We start from the raw sequence: 20998 nt of genomic DNA on the forward strand, positions 1-20998 counted from the left end.
GTTGGACAAGTTGAAGCATTGATTTCAATGAAATAATGAGGAGCCTGGAAAAACAAATCAAAAAAATTTTGCAAGTAGATTGATTATAAATACCAAGTAGCCAGTAAGGAAGCAAAAAGGGTAACAAGACGGCTATATTCAATTATGCAATGAAATAATTCGGATGAAAGCTTGGCTATAGCATTGAATTTTTTAACAAATTAAATTGCAAGGAAGTTGACGAAGAGGCATTAAGTGCCATGGACAAATTTTTTCTCTCATTTTGTGTGTTGTTCCTTAGTTCTGCAGGATTACAATATCAGAAAAGCAACGAGGGAAATGATACGTGCTTTAATTATTATTTTATTTTATCTGTTACGCTCCATTTGATATTTTTAAATGTAAAAAACACATTAACATTTAATTAGAGCGTAAACAGCGAGCTTCGATTCAGCTACCAAAGCCATAATTATATCAAACTTTAAATAGAAAATATATACATGTGTGTATTTATATATATGTATGTATATGTATGTATATACATATATATATATACTAATGTATAAATATATTTATAATTATCTACATATATATGTATATAATTTTATATGTATATATATATATATATGTATATATATATATATATATATATATATATATATATATATATATATATATCCGTCCGTCGGATGGGACGTTAAGCCGCGGACCCCTTGGCGCCTTTCGTAAAGAGTAGGCTAATGCCGACGCCGGGTTTCTCTCCACCCTTCATCCTTTCCTGTCCTTCCCCTATGGCGCAAATGACCTTAGCTGTCGGTCGCCTCCCATCAAAACTACTACTACTACTATATATATACATAAAATATCTTCGAAATGGAACGCTCTTCGGCGACGCACAAATATATAAAAACACAGATGTAGATTTTTAGAATATAGAGACACAAAGAAAGGACACTCACAATTTGTTATTTGACGTTTCGACAGCACGGCTGTCGTCTTCAGAAAAGACTGAAGACGACAGCCGTGCTGTCGAAACGTCAAATAACAAATTGTGAGTGTCCTTTCTTTGTGTCTCTATATTCTAAAAATCTAATCTGTCTTTTTATATATTTATATATATATATATATATATATTAATATATATATATACATATATATATATATATACATGTATAATTTCATCCAATTTTACAGCCATATATAATTTATAAAAATGATTTTCATTCCTACATTAGCTGTTGTTGAATTTAATTCATTTGTGAATAACATTTCAATTCACTTTTCGGTTTTTTTTTCTTACTACCGGTCAATTAGAGTGCATATATTTAATAATCTTGATATGCCCTTCTAGAAAACGCTGATATAACACCATAAGATTTGAATTCACATTTGAGGGTTCTACGAGCAAGCTATGCGATGTCATAGAACAACATCCATGACGCATATGTATGGTATTAAGAGAGGAATGAAGGACTTGATAGAGAGAGAAGGGCACCCGTACAACAGACACACGCCCCTACCAAACCCTACTATACAAAAACCAACGTTGCATGGCAATGGCTGCCGATGCGAAAATAGGTCAGGAAGAAATTTCTCCGGCACTAAATGTATTTTTCGGTCTCATTCCGTCATGTTAACCATTTTTCACCCCCGAGGGAAACACTGAATCCCCACGACGAGCAGAGAATCGAACGCCATGCCGCCCCTGTCCCTATCCCATTTTTCGTTACGCCTGTTCAAAAGGAAGAAAGGACTCGATGACCTCCATTTTGCACGAATCAGGTCCGTCTCATCTCTCCTGCCCTCACTACACAGGCCCGCAATCTTCCCTAACCATATCTTCTGCTTCCATCTCACCCTCCTCACTATACTCCCCTCGCCGCTCAAAACCAAGCTATGATATGCCCATTTATCAAGCAGTGCTCTTGGATCGTGAGGGGAGAGTCGAGAGCTTCCCCAAGGCCCGCCTCTTCCTCTCTATCCCCTCTCTTCCCTCTTTCCAGCCCAGTCTTTTATTCTACCTTGACTCCTCTCTTATCGCTAGCTTCTTATGCCTTAGGCGAAAGCAAAGTTAGAATGAGCGCAAATATTTTTAAGTGCAAAGCGACAGTTTAGTTGGTAGTAAAATAACGGAAGTATTTTTAATTAATGCACATTTTTAAAGGCTATTATTTCAAATGAAAAATCAATTTACATCAGTATAAAATGAAGCACATTAAGCAGATTTGCAGTTACGTTTATTACGCTTCAAATGCAGCCGATGTTTTCATGCCAATAGGGAGTGTTTTATCGTGAACCTAGAGGCTTCAAGTTTACTTCAAACGAAGCTCTTGTGTGATATTTGGCGATGCCGAGTCAAATGGAGGACAAAAATTAGTTTAGAAGACAAGACTTTATGGTCCTAGGAACCATCATGCAATCAAACATGCCTATGATTTAGAACAATGTGTTACCCAACCCCCTTAAAACACCACGCTGAGGAGACAAGCTTTTTCTAAACTGGATTGTATTTTTTATCGCAAAATAATATATTGTGGTAAAGAAAGTATTTACTAGTAAACTCCCATCTACACACCTCCTAAACATTAAAATGTTATGTCCTACGTTCTTCCAAGTTTCGCGAACTTTCCATGGCAATTTTTATCCAATTAAGTTAGGATTATTTGACCCTAAGATGACGATAGGGTATCCTTATCTTTAAATGTTTTCATTTCAGAATTCTGCCTCTCACCAGCACCGGGAGCGAAAATTGATTAGTGCTCTAGGTACGAGATGAGGGCTCTTCACCCAAAGTACTAATAACTACTACTAAAACATCAACCAATCTACCCAAAAGATAGCTCGCTTTGTCCATTTCACGCTCCTTTTAAGCATGATAGTTTACGATAGATGATGACAAAAAGAAAATTTTGTGAATCCACATAAAAATAAACTTAAATTCGACCCAGGTTTCAGTGCAGTGCGGCATCATCAAGCATATATGTATATATAATATATATATATGTCTCTCTCTCCCCTTCTCTTCCTTGAGAAAGGTGGCGTGGACCACCGAAAATTCGAAACCTAGTGACTTTTTTTTTTCTTTTTTTGTGCGTTTCTGTGTTTTTGTCCTTGTCTACTGGTGCTAACTTCATATAAATTATTATTCACATCCGTGAGACTTCCACAAAAGTTATACATATAAATATATATTATTTATATATATATATATATATATATATATATATATATATATATATATATATATATATATATATATATATAAGGAAATCATCATATTCAGTTTTTCAATACTACGATGGTTTACTGCAGCCCTCCATTCTACTCTATTTAATGTCAATTCACTTAGTCCTTGATACCTTCTCTGTTTTACGTCCTTCTTAATTTGCCCTTTGTACATGTCTCTTGGTCTTTCTCGTGGAAGCTTCCCGCCTTTTTTCTCTTCCAACATGTTCCTAATACATCCATTGTGCCTCAATGTGTGTCCAATCCATCTATTTCCTCTTTGCTGTAGGTCCTAGCCTCTTCTGCTCTTCTATAGACTTCTTCATTTCCTGCTTCATCAGCCCATTTAATCTTCAGAAACACACAAATATATATATATATATATATATATATATATATATATATATATAAACATATAGATTTTTAAAGCATAGAAACCCAAAGAAAAGACACACACTATGTAGTTTTGAAGTTTCGACGGCACGGCCGTCATCATCAGGTTCTGACGTATCACCATCATCCGAATCTTATGATGGCGGTCGTGCTGTCAAAACGTTACAACTACATTATATATATATATATATATATACATATATATGTATATATATATAGAAAATATATAAATATATTCATTCGCTTTTGGATCCCCAATTCCTAACTCCCCCCGCATCCTTAGCCTTCCATCCGTATCCGACCTCCGCAGTAAACGAGTAACTACGACAGGCCCGTAGGATATGCGAAACTCACCGGGCTGCCCAAACACAAGCCCCGACCCACACCACTCTCTCCCCAACACTACCTCAAATCTCTCTGTGACAATGTCGAGTGCACTACCGACGGAGGCGCCTCATGCGGAAGGGAGGGGCATTCAAAAAAGTTTGGAACGGTTTCGAGGGCGTGGGTCTGGAAAGCGGGCACTCTGTGTAACTAAACGTGTCACCCTGTTTCACTGTCGTCCCCCGCGCTCCCCTTACCATTTCTCTCTCTTCTTCACCCTCCCTCCCTCCATGACTATCTTTCTTTCCTTCCTCCACCCAACTTCCCTGCTTTCTCTCTCCCTCCCTCTGAACTTCATACCCGAGTAGAGCGGAGCGAGCGGTGAAAATGAAGTTCGCTAATGCACCCGAGAGAGGGCTCCGTTACGGCATCCCCGAAAATCATTTAAACAAACCCCTCCCTCCCTCCCCCACCCTACTCTCTCTCTCTCTCTCTCTCTCTCTCTCTGTCTCTCTTACTAACACGTGAATGCACACAAACACACTGTCTCCGCTTTTCTCTTTTCACCCTAACAGCCGTCCGGAATCGGCTGGTTTCATCCAACATTTTCGTGAATATAACGTATCTTGGTGCAACTATCCTATCCGCGCTGTTCCCACAAATCTAGGACCGTGTGAAACTACAATGCATCTCGCATCAATCGGCAATATTTTTTTAACGTCGAATGTAAGTTTAAAAAATATAAATTTTTTTAAGAGATACTGTTCGCGAGACGATAAAGACAACACTTTTTTAATGTCCATATCGTGTATCAAAATCATGAAGACAGAATAAAAATGGAGGTTAGTGAAATGTCGATTTGTCATCAAACGTGTTTGAATCGCTCAGCTATGGCTTGACAAAGCTTTTCTATTCTAATGTGCATTGCGACGTAAAATGCAATACTATCCATTTACACCGTGCAGAGATGAGGGCATATCCGACGTGTTGTCTCTATTGTGCAAGACAGTCGAAAAGGTACGTTATATTGAAAATCAAAGCATTAAGTCTCATATCTAACTTTACTCACGTGATATTGATAAAATATTACTCCCATTGAAGCCCTAAATACATCCTTGTCAGATTGAATTTTTCGAATCACATACTAGATCGACTCTACGAGGAGCGCCAATCGTGTCTAGGCTCAAAACTATCGTCAGCACTTATATAGTTAGCAAAGGTGTAACCAGATTAAACAAGAAAACTTTCAACACTAAATAAAATTCAATGGGTTATTTAAAACTCAAAGCATAGGAGATATAGAAAGTGCGCAGTTTACTCTGTTCACTAATTCGACCTCGAAAATGTTGTCGGAACAATCCTATTAACTCGGATGGTCACTATTATAGCAACAACTCAGTGTCAAGTATCAAGCTCAGAATTCACATGGAACTAATGTAATAGTGGGTACAAGTAGAGTTAATGTCGATCTTAAATCGGGGCTACTATGGGTTTCAAATACAGCGTACAATCCAAACTTTTAATCGATATTTCGATGCACCAACATTTTCTTCAAAACTCGATATATATCGATTCGCACGAGGCAAGTCGAATATGCTAAAATTGGGATTCGCGAAGCCATAATTCTAATCCTGTATCTCCGTCCTCGCAAGCCATCACACGCACTTGCGGTTTTACTCCTGCTTCCTCCATTCTCGTCCTCTCTCGCTCGCTTACTCCCGCTCTTTCTGCGGCCCCCGTCTTCGCTACCTCCTCTATCTCGTGTTCCTGCGGCTATTGATCCAGATCCAGTCGGAAGGATTAGCCCTCAAACATTTTTGGCAAATAGTAGCGGGGATGGGAGGGGGTTGAAGAAAGCGGAGTTCATAAATGGCGCGTGTGATAGCGGAACAGCAGTAATTCACGCTTTAACCCATCTTTCAATTTTGTATGGCAGCATTACAGCCGATGATCTGATCACGCCAATAAGTCTCTCCCTGCGTGATGAGGTGCTCACGAAATTGAGAGGTCTCGGCTTCTAAACGTCTCTTCAAGGAAGGATTGTTACAAATGCTCGTCAGTCATGCTGTCAAAGAGTCAGGCAGAGATGGTAAATATATGTTGGTAGGTAAACGGTCTTTACGAAATACTTTCTCTAGCAGTTAAATAACCAATCCGATCTTAAAGCATCATAAGAGTGTATTCACAGCTGATTCTTAATCTAGTAATAATTCAAGGTTCACTTTTCCAACATTGGATAGGGTGTGGATCCTATTACATATCTCCACCAACAGACAATGGTGTGGCCTCATAAACGCATTAAGATGTACAAAGTTGGAAGAAAATGAAATCTTATATTAGCCAAACACGTCCAAGAATATATTTTGTCAGAAATATTCTTAATAAATACAAAACTATAAAACAATATCAATTAAAAGCATAGGAATTATGCGTTTTTTTAACTAAATGACCGAAAAAAATATATCATTCAAGCCTTAAAATTAAAACAAGTGTAATCGAAGGAAACATGACGAACCCCTCTCCATTAAGTAATAAATTCCACAAATGTTGTTAATTACAATAAAACATTTTATTACTATGTCCCACACTAAAACATCTGATGACAAGACGAAGTTATGAAAGCTGAGTCATGATAATAAAAATTATTGCGTGCAAGCATAAATTTTGAAGATTTTGATCATTTAAAAAACGGTCAAAAATATTCTTATATTTTCCATTAAACCTTAATCATCGTTGACCTTTTGACCTCGTATCTTTGTCCAATGAAATAACCATCACGAAAGGACCTAAGAAATTCACGATTATCTCAGAGCGTCACCTATGAAATGAAATACTCTTCTTCTAGCTGCACTAAGATTGTCTATATTGATAAGGTGATTAACACTCATTTTCTAACTCCATACGACCCTTGTTACGAGCCACTAACCCCATCCCGTCCAGATCTTCTCTAAATGAGATATTAAAAGGCTGGTAGGATATAATTTATGGAATCGAAATACAAGCACCCGAAATCATATGATAATAAAATGTTAAAATGCATGAAAATTGACTGGAAAATATTTTACACTAGTTTTATTTGGTAAATAATTCCTCTTTTGGCAAATTTTAAAATTAAGTCTTGAATTGTATCACCGACATGTTTGGATTCGATCATGCGACCAGTGACAAAATATGGCTGACCATTTCACGCTCGGCTGCCAATCAATGGATATTTTTTTAACATTTCTCAGCTGTGTACCCGATAAACCAAATATTTCAACGTTTAGCTCATCAATTACATGATTTTATGTCAACCAAAAGCTGAACTGCGAAGACACTATCAGCATCTGGACATGTATAGCATCGAGTCGTATTTAAAGTGGTGATTTCGGAACAGAAAGAGGGAAGAATGTCCAAATATTTCACAAACTACAAAAACAGGCGAGTCATCTCGTTATTTGAGGCACTAAGATATCCTGGTGTATTATCCTGGATAAAATACACAGCGGAATATGTACTTCTATGGAAATGCCCGACCACAGCGCTCAATTTCCTAAGCGCAAACTCGGTAAAACATCGAGGCGAGCACAAAGGCTAAAGCGGATTGAAGCTAATGGTGGGTATGAAGTGATGAGTCACAATGGTATTGTTTGGACGGTTATCGATGTGTTTGGAAATAATATATGCAGCATTGTCAGAATTTTAAGCAATCACAATTGCTTTGGACTAAACTGGCTCCGTTTGTGGCATAATTGATTGTCACCGATATGTGCGAAATTTTAGCTGTTCTTGACAAAACTGTACTTGGCTCAGGAGTGAAGGATCTAAATTCACAATTAAAGGTTTTCCACCATATGCGTTACCTAGAAATGTCACTGAATATAACGCACATGTCCGTCTAGTAAATTATGCTATGTAAAACTGGACATCATACAATCTCTTCCACACCACATTTCCTCTCACAGCAATGGAAACTATTTCCAAAGTAATATATAAATAAGTACTAGAATCATTGTAATAAAAGTTAGAACAAATTAACACAAATGTTCACATGTACGAATAGTGTCTAAGCATGGAATGCATAATAATTTCTAGAACCAGAACTTATCCCGGTCTTTAACTCTTTAAAAAGCAGAATATATACCTAAAATTTCTCAAGGAACCTATTGAAGATTTCAAATTAAAAATTATAGATGCTGACAAATATTATCATATTTTTATTTGAAAATATTTTACAAATCAATGCGCTAGTCTGACTTCAATCCAATTGTCGGAAAATAGTTCTCCTTCTTTCATAATTTTAACTTCATCTTTTTAAGCGTCAGCAATGAATTTTTATTGAAAAAAATAAATGGGTGGGCACGTATTCAGGAGCCCATTGCTGGGACCAATGCACGACACATTGCAGTGATGCAGTTGGGTGCTCAATAATTCACATAGCTGGTCGACTCAAGGTACCAATGGCACCAATATTAAAAACCTTATTAGCTTGAGTGAGAAAAAAATGACTTAACATTTGCATACATTTTTCCTACCATCTCCAAAACGTGCGAACTGCGCAAATACTAGAACGACAGCCTTACGGACAGTCCAACGTAAAACGGGCCAGATAAGTCAACTGACTCTCATAAAAGATAAGAAGAATGGGTTAGCATGCAATTTACGATTCCACGAAAGAGTCAGCCCGAAAATAATGTCACGTGACACATAAAAGTCACGAAAAGGCCGCACTGGGAGGGATTAAAACCTCCACGGATGAGGATCTAATAAGTTTTTCTCTCATTCGTGCGACCGAAGAACGAGTTGCTTCCTTAGTGGATGGCAAAGCCTTTACATGGAAGTTCAGCAGGAAAAGTGTTTACATTTAATACATCAATGAATATATTACATTTAATACAGATTCCTTACGTAGTATAGCATGAGAACAATGAGGAAGTTGGAGAATACGGCTTGATGGTATGACAAGCACAGCCTTAAAATATAGTAAACAGTTCATGCAGAGTAGAGAATAGCAACTTTTCTTGCTAACGTTCTAAATTAGGAAGCACTAATCCAAAATCTTGTAGGTGACACTCAGTTCATAGAAACAATCGAGGGCAGAAAAACTAAAGAAACAAGTTCATATTAAATCCTTTCAAGACACGACAGAGCTTTCAACAGATTTCCCTTGAAAACGTTTTCTCCACATTAATGGTCGATTTGACTATTCTTTAAAATAAGAACCTGTCCAACTGACTTAAAGGATTTCACCACATAAATACATAATTTTTGTATTCACGGTATCACTTGGCTAATCAGAAGTAGTTCCGACAGAAATCAAAAGGCCGGCAACCAAAAGATATTTTATTGATTAAAATCGAATTTCTAAAATTCCTGGAAAGGTTCCGGCTTTCATTGTTGACTAGTAAATTAAATGAAGCGAGTTATGTGATTAACACTAGATCTTTGCTCTGAATTACAGACACCGCCATTATTTTATCATTATTAGAACCATTTGAAGAAAATTATCGAAACTTAGGGTAGGCAAGGGTACCGAATGGTAGCCAAGCGCGTAAGTGAAATTCAAACAATTCGCCTTTTGGACATTAAAGCGTCACCAAACCGGTTAGCCTCGCCATCATTGTCGTGAAAACATAAAAATGATAATGCGCGCGTCAAAAGTCTGCAAATTGTGTGCCGTCTCTCCAATTACGAAGGAGGCACGGAGTACTAAAAGCAGGCGGACATGCAACGTTATTGCATGCAAAACCAGAACAACTCCAGATCACCAAATAAAGAGCAAGGGAAAGAAAAATAATAAGCAAGGGAAAGAGGCAAGAAGGGTGAAAACAAATTTTGAAACCGCAAAGAGCAACAAATAATGGGCGCGGGCTTACTGGGTCGATTTTGCCGTTGTGGGTTACCAGAGCATATTTTTCCCGGGTATACTATTGGGATGTAGACCAGGATATTTCATACGTAACTTTCAGACCTTAGCCCACCCGTATTGTACCTGGCACTAACTTTTTCTCATTAATATGCGTTGAAAATGGATTTACTGCACCTTCTCGTATTAGAGGATCTTTCTAGCATTAAAATAGGTTTCAAAATAGGTAGAGTATTGATGCAAATAATTGAGAGCAATTTCTACCATTAATTGGACCTTTTTCCCCTCCAGAGTTTTCAAAGTTTTTTCATTCGTTTGCTGATCGCCTCGGGTTTGAGGATATCGGTTTACACGTAAATGAATTTGGTAAATTCTTGGGGTTGCTAAAAATTTGGAATCAGAAAAACAGCAGTTTTAGCTCGCCTGTTTTTCCGACCCGAATTCTCAAACACACGCCGATCCCATTGGGTCTCGACCGGAAAACTACAACCCGATTTCAGTCCCTGGTTTAAACACGAGAGACGGAGAGATCGTCCCCTGTGACAGAGAACGAGGGTGGACGGGCCGGAGGGAACGGAGGGAGTGAGAGAATTTTGCGGGCCATGGGCGAGTGGAAGGCTTATGGCAATAAAAGACATTTTTCTCTCGAAAATGTTATTGGAGGCTTACTAAGGATTTTCACGGTCCGACATAGAGAAAGAGGGAGAGCGAGAGAGAGACACACACACATACATACACACGCAGAATAGGGAGCAAAACGGCTGGAAGCATTCCATTTGGGGCAATGGCGCTGGCGACGGGGAATGAGAGGGAAGGGGGAGATGAAAAGAGAGAGAGAGGGAGGGAGTAGTGGAGTGGGATATCACGTGACAGAGCTCCTTTGGCGCCCTCACTCCCTCTCCCTTCCCCTTCCTCTTCCCCTGATTTCCGGCGTCGGCAGTCATCTTTCGTGCGGGGTGAGACGGGAGGGGGTTGGGCGGAGGAGAGGGAGAGGCCCGCCTGGAAATGGAATGGAGGGGACTGTGATGGAGCGGGGGAATATGAGGGTGGGGTGAGGATATGAAGTAGAGCGGGGGGAAAGGAGGGTGCAAAAGGGGATTTTTTAGGGGAAGGTAAGGGGGTAAGGTGAGGAGGAGGAGAAGAAGGGAAGGGGTGCGATGAGCGTAACCCTGTTGTTTTCGCTTTTCGGTGGAGGAAGGGAGAAAAGCGAGAGGGAGAGAGAAAAAACAAAGGAGGGAGAGAGAGAGAGGGTGAGAAAAGGTGGAAGGAGCGTGGGTGTTTCTCAGGCGAGGGACTGAATGAAAAAGGAAACGGAGAGGGTGGGGCGGAAGGCGTGCAGGTGAGGTGGTATGAGGGGGGTGGTGGGGAGGATTTTTTTAAATAAAGGAGCGGTGAGGGGAGAGGGACGCTTATGAAAAACAAGAAGGGAACGAAGGTAAGATGGCGGTACTGAAATCCAAAAGGGGGCTGAAAGGGAGATGGGGTTTAGAGAGTTACCGAGGGGGTTGGAAAGGGAGAGGCAGGGAAAAAAATTAGGGGGAGATGGAAGGGAAGAATGAGAGTTTCTGGGAGGGAGGAGAGGGAGAGAGAGAGAGGAGAAAAGAAGGCGAGTGAAAGGAAGGAGAAAATGAAGGAGGAGGAGGGAGGTGGGCGGGATGGATGAGGGGGAGGGAGGATGTAGGAAGGGCTGGACCACAAGTTAGATCGATACAGCAGCGCCAACCCGGGAAGAAAGGGGAGAGAGGAAGAAAAGTGTGTGTGTGTGTGTGTATTCGTGTGTGCGTGTCCTTAGAACGTGCGTGTGTTTACGTATGTGGACTGGATGAGACGTGAGGAGGTTCGAGTGAAATGAGAGGAAGAGAGAGCATGGTGCCGGTAGAGCACGTGTAGGTGGGAGATGGAAGGAAGCAGTTATGAGAGAAATGGAATTAGACAGCCTAACGGACCATTATAGCGTCTTTCTCCCCTTAAGAGAAATTCAAAATCATTAGAAGAAATAGTCATATGGGTATTAATTTTCTTCCGGCTTAGTTAGTGCTCATCAAAAATTTCATGATTCAATTTGGACTGATTGCTACTCATGTGACCCATTATTGGATGATCTACCTTTACGTAGATGACGAGTTAATGCTCGCTAATGATGTCACTTAAACATGCCTACAATGTGAACACTGAGCAAATTTAAAAGCAAGAGAGGTGCGTCATTAGTAAAATAACAGCGAAATAAAAATAGAATATCAATTTTGCATTTTCGGTAATTGTCCACCCTTAATCCAATCGATTGCGACATTGGTGCATTGATTTCAATGATTTGGCCGAGACTATCAAACGATTTTATTTATAATTTGAAACTCAAACCGAAATCAATCTTTCTTACTTCCTGTGCATATATTTATTCATTTCATTTTTGTTTGGTATTCCTTGCTGAAAATGTTCAATGAACATTTTTTTTGTATCAGAGAAATTTTATACGCCTATTAACCCGAAATGAATTTTAATTAACCTACTTCGAATGGCACTTACGATTGATTCGTTAATCAGAAACAATGAAAGAGCGAAATGTCACCTGCTGTGCTTAAACCACAAAGAGAGACAGATGGGAGCGAACGGGGCCAAACAAAGCAGAGAAGGAAATATTACGAAAGAGCTAGTTAGAGAGTAAAGAAGAGAACCGGCATGAAAGAGATTGTGAGAGTAGGCTGCAATGGGAAGGAAAAAGATCGCAGGCAAGGAGAAGAAAAAAAAGAAGTTGTTTATGGTGATTGGATGATGGAGAATGGGAATATGTAGACAAAACAATTTTTTTGTTTTCAAATTTAGATCGGAGAAAAAACCTTTCTGTCTTCAGAGGTGGCAGAAAAATGGGTTGAAAGGAGTAAGAATAACAGAGAAAAAAGGTTCCTCGCAAGGAAAAGAAATTAGAGAAAAATGGCAGCACGTGGCTGCAACAGGGTCACAAACCTAATGTATTACAACAAGATATATCACTAGAGTTCAAAATATTTGGAAAGTCAAGACCCAGTGGAGCAATAAATATTTTTATTCCCATGTATCTATCTAAAGAAATATCCGCTTCATAATAATCAACAATTTATTGTGAATCTATTTTCACCTTATTTACGGTCGTATTCGTTATGGTAGAGCTCTTAGTTATTCAGAGTAAAACTTTTAAGTCACACTTGTTAATCTTACGACACTCTACCCTCCTAGTACTCTTCTAGTCGCAAATGTCCTTCGCTTAGTTTATCCGCCTTAGAAATATAAATGAAATTAGGAGACATTGCTGGAAAAGCGTAGCGCGTGGTGATGAGAAGAATAAAATGAGGGAGGGAAAGAACATCATAGCTGGGCGTGAAATAAAGATTGCGAGAGAAAGAAGGTGATAATGACAGCGACCACAACGCGGATGAGTTGAGGGAAGAAGGGTGAAGGGAGGGAAAGGCGGAGGTAAGGGTCGGATGGGAATGACAACGAGTAAGGGAAAGGTGGTGGGAATGAGAGAGAGCAGTAAGTGAATGCCTCTCTGGATTGGTGAGAGAAGGGTGAGGGAGAATAGAACACACATTCCCACATACACTCAGACACATACACACGTGCGCAGATACACATGCGCGAATACACACACACACACACACACACACTAGCGGAATGAAAGGAAAGGGTCTGAATTGGGTCAACAATTGGCGACAAGCATTTCCATTGTTACGATCCCTTGCTTGTATTTTAGAGCGAGCTTGTGTTTGAATAGAGGAGATCATCTCGGCAGCAGGAAGAGCGGATGATAGGGATAGAGCAGGGGAGGGAGGGAGGGAGAGACAACGGAAAGAAGGGAATGGTGGTGCACAAGGGAGAGTAAAGGAAGAGAATATGGAATGATATTATGGAGCGCAAAGTCTCGGGAGAATCCATTTGAGAGAGAGAGAGAGCACTACCTTTTTCATGCCGCCCGTCAACGTAAGAGTATCATCCGTTATTAAAATACTATTGATTGATATGTCCATGCCCTTACTGTTCCAACAAGAGAACTCAACACTGCCGCGACTCATTCTCAGCTTTGTTAATTAAAATTCTCTTCCATATTGGAGTCTAGGAAACACTTTACACTCGTCATGAATATACACACATTAGCGCTTCATTAAATTAAATGAGGAAATCGCTACATGTGTGCTGAAGGTCACGAAATAAAGTTGAAAACACAACTATTTGGTACATGAACTGTTCATTGACTTACTCTCATAGCTCCCTCAAGCAAGTGAGAAAAGTAGATATTCAATTATTCAACATTCACCTTCTGTTTACCTTGTGTACCTTAACTAGGATCACAGCATTAATGTCAGTAGATTTTAATTTCCAGGTTTTTCCCAAAACTCTAGTCAGAAATTGGGAGTTTTCTCCATATGCTACCTTTCCTGATTACTCCAATGCGGTTTCAACTTGCGTCAATAAGACTGCAGATTTAATGAATTTTTGTATTTTAAAGAATTAAAAAAATGTTCCACCATAGAAATACTAGGTAATTGAAAATAGAGAACTTCAAATTAAATTTTTGTAATCCCAAAAATAGCGCATGCAGCAACTTTTTTCAAAACTGATATTATGGATATAGATATTCTTAATTGTGGACAAACTTTTGTCACTCTCCATTAGTAAAAATTTAGCATTCTTTTCTATTACTTTCGACAGTTATTTTTCTTAATTCCTTTTAGCTATTCTTAATTCACAATTCTGCACTTTGGTATATTTTATTTCTTAATTTTAATGCTAGTTGTCGGTTTCCGATAGAATTACTTCTTACACCGTCTTTAACACAGACACACTTAATTTTTTTTAAACTCAAAAACGCTGTATCACAAGTCACCTACGGAAATTCATGACCATCGCCTGCTTAAAGCGTAGAAAAAATCTCGCAATATTCTCTCCAGTTTTACCAAAATAACTTAAGCAATAACGTGAAAAGCCTTAGCCTGCAACAAGACAAGCCATCTGGGAAAATTCATCAAAGATTTCAGTATATAAACAAGGATGGCTGTTAAGGAAGAAATAAATATCATTTAATATTAACAACATAGTTTTATTAAAAATATACAGAGATGTAGGAACACCACCCAAGAAACGTGAGGCATATGACTTGATTCTTAAAAAAATGAAGAGCGAGGGACACCCTTTCACCCATTTCCCTACTAAGACCTGCCTTATTTCATACCCTATACCTGTATTATTATTATAGTTCTTTCGCCCAAAGTCATATGGCCACCCAAAGTGAATTACAATTAAATAATTCCTTAACAGTGGCTTGAACCTTGCAGCCAAAGTATCGTTTAGGATTTACGCACTCAACGACCTTTCATAAGTAATGTAACGTGCGAAATATTGTTTGTAGGGTGATAGCTGATTGAAATAACGGTTTAGAAACTCTTCGTGAAAAACAGTTCATTGGCTGCGGAATTTGTCATTAATTTAACCCCACTCCCTATGAACATTTAATAGTGCTCAGAGCTCTAAAAATTCACGCACTTTACACTAAATTCCACAATAATAAAAAATACCGACAGCGAAGTTATTAAGTTAAGAAGTATTATTTTCTAGATTACGAGATTGGATCTAAAATTAGTTGGCATAAAATATTTTGAAACGGACGCTCAAGCAATTTATTTCCGGTATCGAAAATAACTATATTTTCATGTATACAAATATGCTGGTTGTAGTTTTAAACTATGAAAGGAACGTCGCATTATTTCATTTGTTTTCAAATGATAGGTGGTTTTAGGGGGAAAAAAGAAACGTATTAAGCTCTTGCTTTGCGAAATAGGAGGGTGTTAAGAGTTGTATCCAAATCCACTTTCGAGTCCACTCTTTCACCTCTAAATGCTTAACGAAGGCGTTTTTTGAAGGGGATTTTTGATTTTTGCCTTTTTAATTGAATTATCTCATAACTATTCCTATGGATATATACAGCAAAGGCAAGCCAATTTCCGGAGAATTTATGGAATTATGGTATTTACACGATGAATTCCCCTTTTTTCCAATTTCACTGTGGAAAACCACCATGACCACAATAGGTAGCTTCATACTTTAATTTAATAATAATAATAATTATGAACTCAAAATCGACAGAGGGATTAAATAAAACTGTTCAACAAGAATGTTGGCCTATGAAAGAGAAAGGGTGTTTTAATAGAACTTTTCAAGCTGAATATCCACACGGAATTTCCTACATCCATATATGTATTCTTCGCCTGTGTTGAAGCTTCTTTTACTGGTTCACGTGGTCTGTGCGATAAATGCGCGAACTGGTACAATCTAGAGGCCATGACACGGACTATAGCCCCGCCCACCAGCGGCGTTAGTTTCCTGAGACCCAATGAGCCGTCTGTTCTTGGCGGATCGTCGAGCTGTGCGTATGGTGCCAGTTATGTTAGTTTCTATTGTCCTTGTTTTTACTGTTATTCCAAAATGGTAATTGGCGAAATCGCGGAGAAACGAATCAACATCAAGTTTTTGGTGAAGTGTGGTTAAGGTTATGAGATATTACTGAAATGTTGATAGCTGTTAACGGTGATAATGCTTTGGAGTAACATCCGTTTTCAAGTGGAATAATCGTTTTAAAGATAGCCGGCATTACGCCACGGATGATGCAAGGCCGGGACGACCTTCAACCACCCATGTTGACGACAACATTGATCGTGTGCGGTCCCTTGTCCTTACTGATCGTCGAAAAACTGTCCGAATGATAGGTGATGAACTGAATTTAGGAAAATCAACTGTGTACCCTATTTAACCGAACGTGATGGATGGATCCTTCACCATGACAATGCACCTGCACATTTAGCATTGACTGTTTGCTAGTCTCTGGCAAAAAATTCAATCACCATCCTTGATCATCCTTATTCGCCCGATGTCACCCCGTGCGACTTTTTCGTATTCCTAAAATGCAAAATATGATGAGGGGACATCACTGGGAAGATGTAAACGCAACAAAGCAAGAAACGACGAGATAACTGAAAAGCCTAACTGACGAGGACTTCCAAGGGCGCTTTAAACAGTGGAAAATAAAATGGAATAAGTGCATATTAACGAATGGAAAATACTTTGAAGGGAAAAAAATCGATGGAGACTAAATTTTGCAAAATAAAGTTTTTATGGCCTCAGTTCGCGGATTTTTTGGGCAGACCTAATATTTCACCATTTGCTACCTGAAAATGGTTATGTTTTTCAGCTTCCATAACGATGTTTTCCTTTAACATGAATGGTAAAATGATTGCAAAAAGTGTATTTCCCTGAAAGTCTAGCTTTTCGATTCAGTTGATAGGTTCACCGTAACCAACCAAGATTCGGAACATGAGGAAGCTATCGAGATTCAAAATGAGGAGCAAAATGATTTTACTTTGGAGTTAAAATTTCTCTTCCTGTGAATATAATTTGTTAGCTCAATGTAAATCAAACCACCTTGTTCGAGATTTTAAGTTGTACAAAGAGCAAGTCGAACTTACGGATTCGACGAGCGTCGAATTAGAATCCGCCTCACCATTACAATGAAGTGTTTCTTTCGTTGTCATAAGGAACAGTTTCAAGAACTCAAATCTTAATTAAATGGTTTACCTTATGAAAAAATTATTTTAGCTTTGAAGGCTGAACTTGAAAATGACGATAAAACAGGAAAGTGCAGACTGTTAATTGACTTTTCAAATATTAATTTGATGGCTGACTTTTGATAAAATGGGAATATAATTTCTTCTCTGCCATTATCTTATGCAAATAACACGGATAAAATAAATTCTGTGGTACTCGGCTCAAATTTTTGGAACTTCATGTTGAGATTTGAAAAAAAAATCTTTGCAAACTCCCCTGAATTTAATTTAAAACGACCAGTTTCGTTGAACAGTGGACCTCATCCGCTCAATCATCAGGTCGCCTGATGATATCGACTGTTCAATGAAACCGGTCGTCTTAAATAAAATGCAGAGGAGCTAAAAAAAGTTTCTTTTTTCAAATTTCATGAATAAAATATATGAAAATATGTAACTGTTGACTCAACATGGTAAGCACCATTGGGTAATAATTTGTGATTTGAGAGTCATTACGTTACAATTGTGTTGTTTGCAGTTATAGGCTACATTTACATCAAATAAGGTACATGTACATTAAATCTGTACACCAAATTTTGTTTTCTGTGGGAATGATACCCCATAAACAGGTGAAATCATTGCTAAAAGGAATGACCAAGTTTCCATCGCATATACTTAGACATGAAAGCCTTGTAAATTCCTCTCAAGTCAATTATGATGTAATTACTTAATCCCCACCTCATATAAAACATCGGAGTTTTCACAAAATTTGTTAACGCTATCGCTTAGACCAAGTGGTGCAAATTTTCATATTTTAAAATAAAATGTATAAAACTATTACAGTCATTCAAAAATTTGGGTGATAATATATTGTCCCTCATAAATTATATCTAGCACTCCCAACTTTTATTTCTTTCCAGTCAATCTTGGTAGCGGTAATTTAATGTTTAGGGACAATGATGATTCAGATACCGTCAGAAACAAGGAGAAGGTTTTCACCAAGACATATCAGCATTCGAGACGATATGTCTGGGAAATTTGAGGACAGGAATGCTTGCTGATTATTGCTAAATACTAAAGAGGGATGTTACAGATGCCAAAGAGATGATAACAACGCTCACATTTTAAAAAAGAAAATTACTGCCACATATGCATGTAAATATGCACATTTATTTCACATGTATCCAAAATACAACAAAATAACATTCGTTATGAAGAGAAGCTAGTTATAAATTTCAGAAATTATTTTTTAGAATCAGGCAATCCTCAAGTATAAAAAGAGAGCTATTTTTTCCCAGAGTAATTTCGTCAAGGATTTTGCATGGACGTATGACCATGAGCAAAATCTAGTTAAGAAACAAGAACCAATGTGATAAATAACTACACCAATAATTACAAAAGCAAAAGAATAAACATAATAATGTTCGCGTGAAAATGGAAATTCCTAACTCTCGAAAAGAAATGGAAAACAGAGTCGTATGTTATTTCGTAAACGCCCAACACAAATCTCTTGCGATAAATGAAAAAGAAAAACTTTGTTCCAATCCACCACTTTATTTCAGGTACGACTAGTTTCGACGCTACGGCGTCATCCTCAGGTACTTTAAAGACACAATCATTGTATATATACCCTCTTCAAGAAAGGATGGGGCCCGAAGAGGAGTCTATCCTAAAACGGGGTTTCCGTATTGTTTTTGTTATGTTTCCACCATATATTTTATATATCTCTTGTACACTGTTCTAATACGGAAATAAAAACCTATAAAACTGAAACTGAAAGGATGGGGGAGTTGTGGGAAGAGGGGGCGGGGAGGGGAGTACGGGAGTAGGTACGAAGGAATGTGGGAGAGGGTAGGAAAAACCAGGAAAAGCGTTAGTGAGCGGGGGGGATTGGAAGGTAGGTTAAGAAAGGGGAACATTTCGTTGGTCGGTATGGATATGGCTAATGGGGGTAAAGGTACGGATTAGGAGTCAATGGGAGTTAGGGGAAAGGGATTAGAGGTTCTGTTTTTCTTTTATTGCTAGGGAGGCTTCCAGGAGAGGTAATACGTTCTCAAACAGAATGTCATTGAGTAAAGGATGTTTCTTCATTGTTCTCCGGATCTCCAACTCTTCCTTCTTGTCCATCCTCCTCCCTTTTTCTTCACGATGTAGAATTTTGGGGATGAAATCACTGGTGTGATGATGATGTGATCTCTTGCAATATTTATACGATATTCATTCGTATCATTACTCAAAATTCCATTTTAAGTTCAATTTTTCTTTACGCAGAAAAGGAATAACTAATATGAAATGTGGGCGGAGGAAACAACACGAATTTGAATAGGATCACATGGATTGAAATACCGGTTATCTAGAAAAAGGCCTCCATAGGATGGATGAGTTCTCTTAAATAATCACAAAAAAGTTCTTTCCCATTGTTTTAATTAAAGTAGCGGAAATTATAGCTCAAAAACGTTCATCAGGAAATATAAAAAATTTGAAGATTTTCTGGATAATGTCTCTGCGCAAGTTATTGATCTGTTTTAGTACCGCTAATCTTAACGGAGTGTGCTGAGCCCTTCTGAGCGGAAAATTCGCGCGCAATAGGCGTTCTAAAATAGCTCGAACAGTTGACAATGACTTCAGGAGCCATTGACACCGAGGCGAGGTCGCGACCCGAATCCTCCTCTCTCGCGCCCATTCTCGGCGCATAAAGGATGCGATAACTCTCTTTTGCACCCTCAGCTTCATCTTTCCCCAGGCTGCCTTACAAACACAATGAATATAAGGGTCTCTCCCTTGCTCTAAGCTCTCTTAATACCATTTCGCTCTTTATCTCTGCCACAGACTCCCAGCATCCCCGATGCATGCCAATGGCAGGCGATAATTACCCTTAAGGACACAATGGCTTTCTAGTGCACCGAAAGCAGGTAGAGGCGAGAATGGCATATTGGTTCAATATTGGACCAAAGAGGGATCGAGATGGTGTGGGGGCTAACGTACTGGCTTCCCACCCTGAGGGCGCGGGTTCAAATCCCGGCGGTGTTGAATATTTTTCAGAGGTATCTCGATCCCTACTTGAGGTGCTTTGTGGAGGGCACCTTGAGTGAGTACGCCGTCCGTCGGATGGGACGTTAAGCCGCGGACCCCTTGGCGCCTTTCGTAAAGAGTAGGCTAATGCCGACGCCGGGTTTCTCTCCACCCTTCATCCTTTCCTGTCCTTCCCCTATGGCGCAAATGACCTTAGCTGTCGGTCGCCTCCCCTCAAAACTACTACTACTTGGACCAAAGTCAAGGAAGGGGATAGGCACGTACATTTTCCAATTCAAGTAGCGCACAACAAGAAAAATATTTTCAGTAGCAAGTAGCAGTGAACCGACAATAGTGGAGGGCTCATCTATTAAACGGATTCCAGTAAGCAGGAAATAAATTCGCTCCCACTGAAAGAAATTATGTTCCTTCCATCGTAGCGGGGCATAGCTTTCATAAAATAATCTCAACTAATATACCGTATTGCACATCTGTGGATTTTATGATCGTGCAATTTAATTATCTAAAATGTGAAAAATGAAAAGCAGCTAGTCATAAAACTTTCTTAATATTTTTTTTCAAACGAAGGTAAGGAACTGAATTTTCTACCAGTGTCATGAAACAAATTACATTTTTTAAATCGCACAATCAAGCG

The 20998-nt window shown here is 38.8% G+C and overlaps 1 protein-coding gene across 4 annotated transcripts in view; it reads right to left on the bottom strand.

Moving 5' to 3' along the window:
* LOC139700136 (protein turtle-like) overlaps nucleotides 1–20998 on the bottom strand; it is a 744763-nt gene that overhangs the window by 587766 nt on the left and 135999 nt on the right. The window lies entirely within an intron of this gene.

Source organism: Hetaerina americana, unplaced genomic scaffold (assembly GCF_022747635.1).
Source record: "Hetaerina americana unplaced genomic scaffold, ioHetAmer1.1.p SCAF_10, whole genome shotgun sequence".
Lineage (NCBI taxonomy): Eukaryota > Metazoa > Arthropoda > Insecta > Odonata > Calopterygidae > Hetaerina > Hetaerina americana.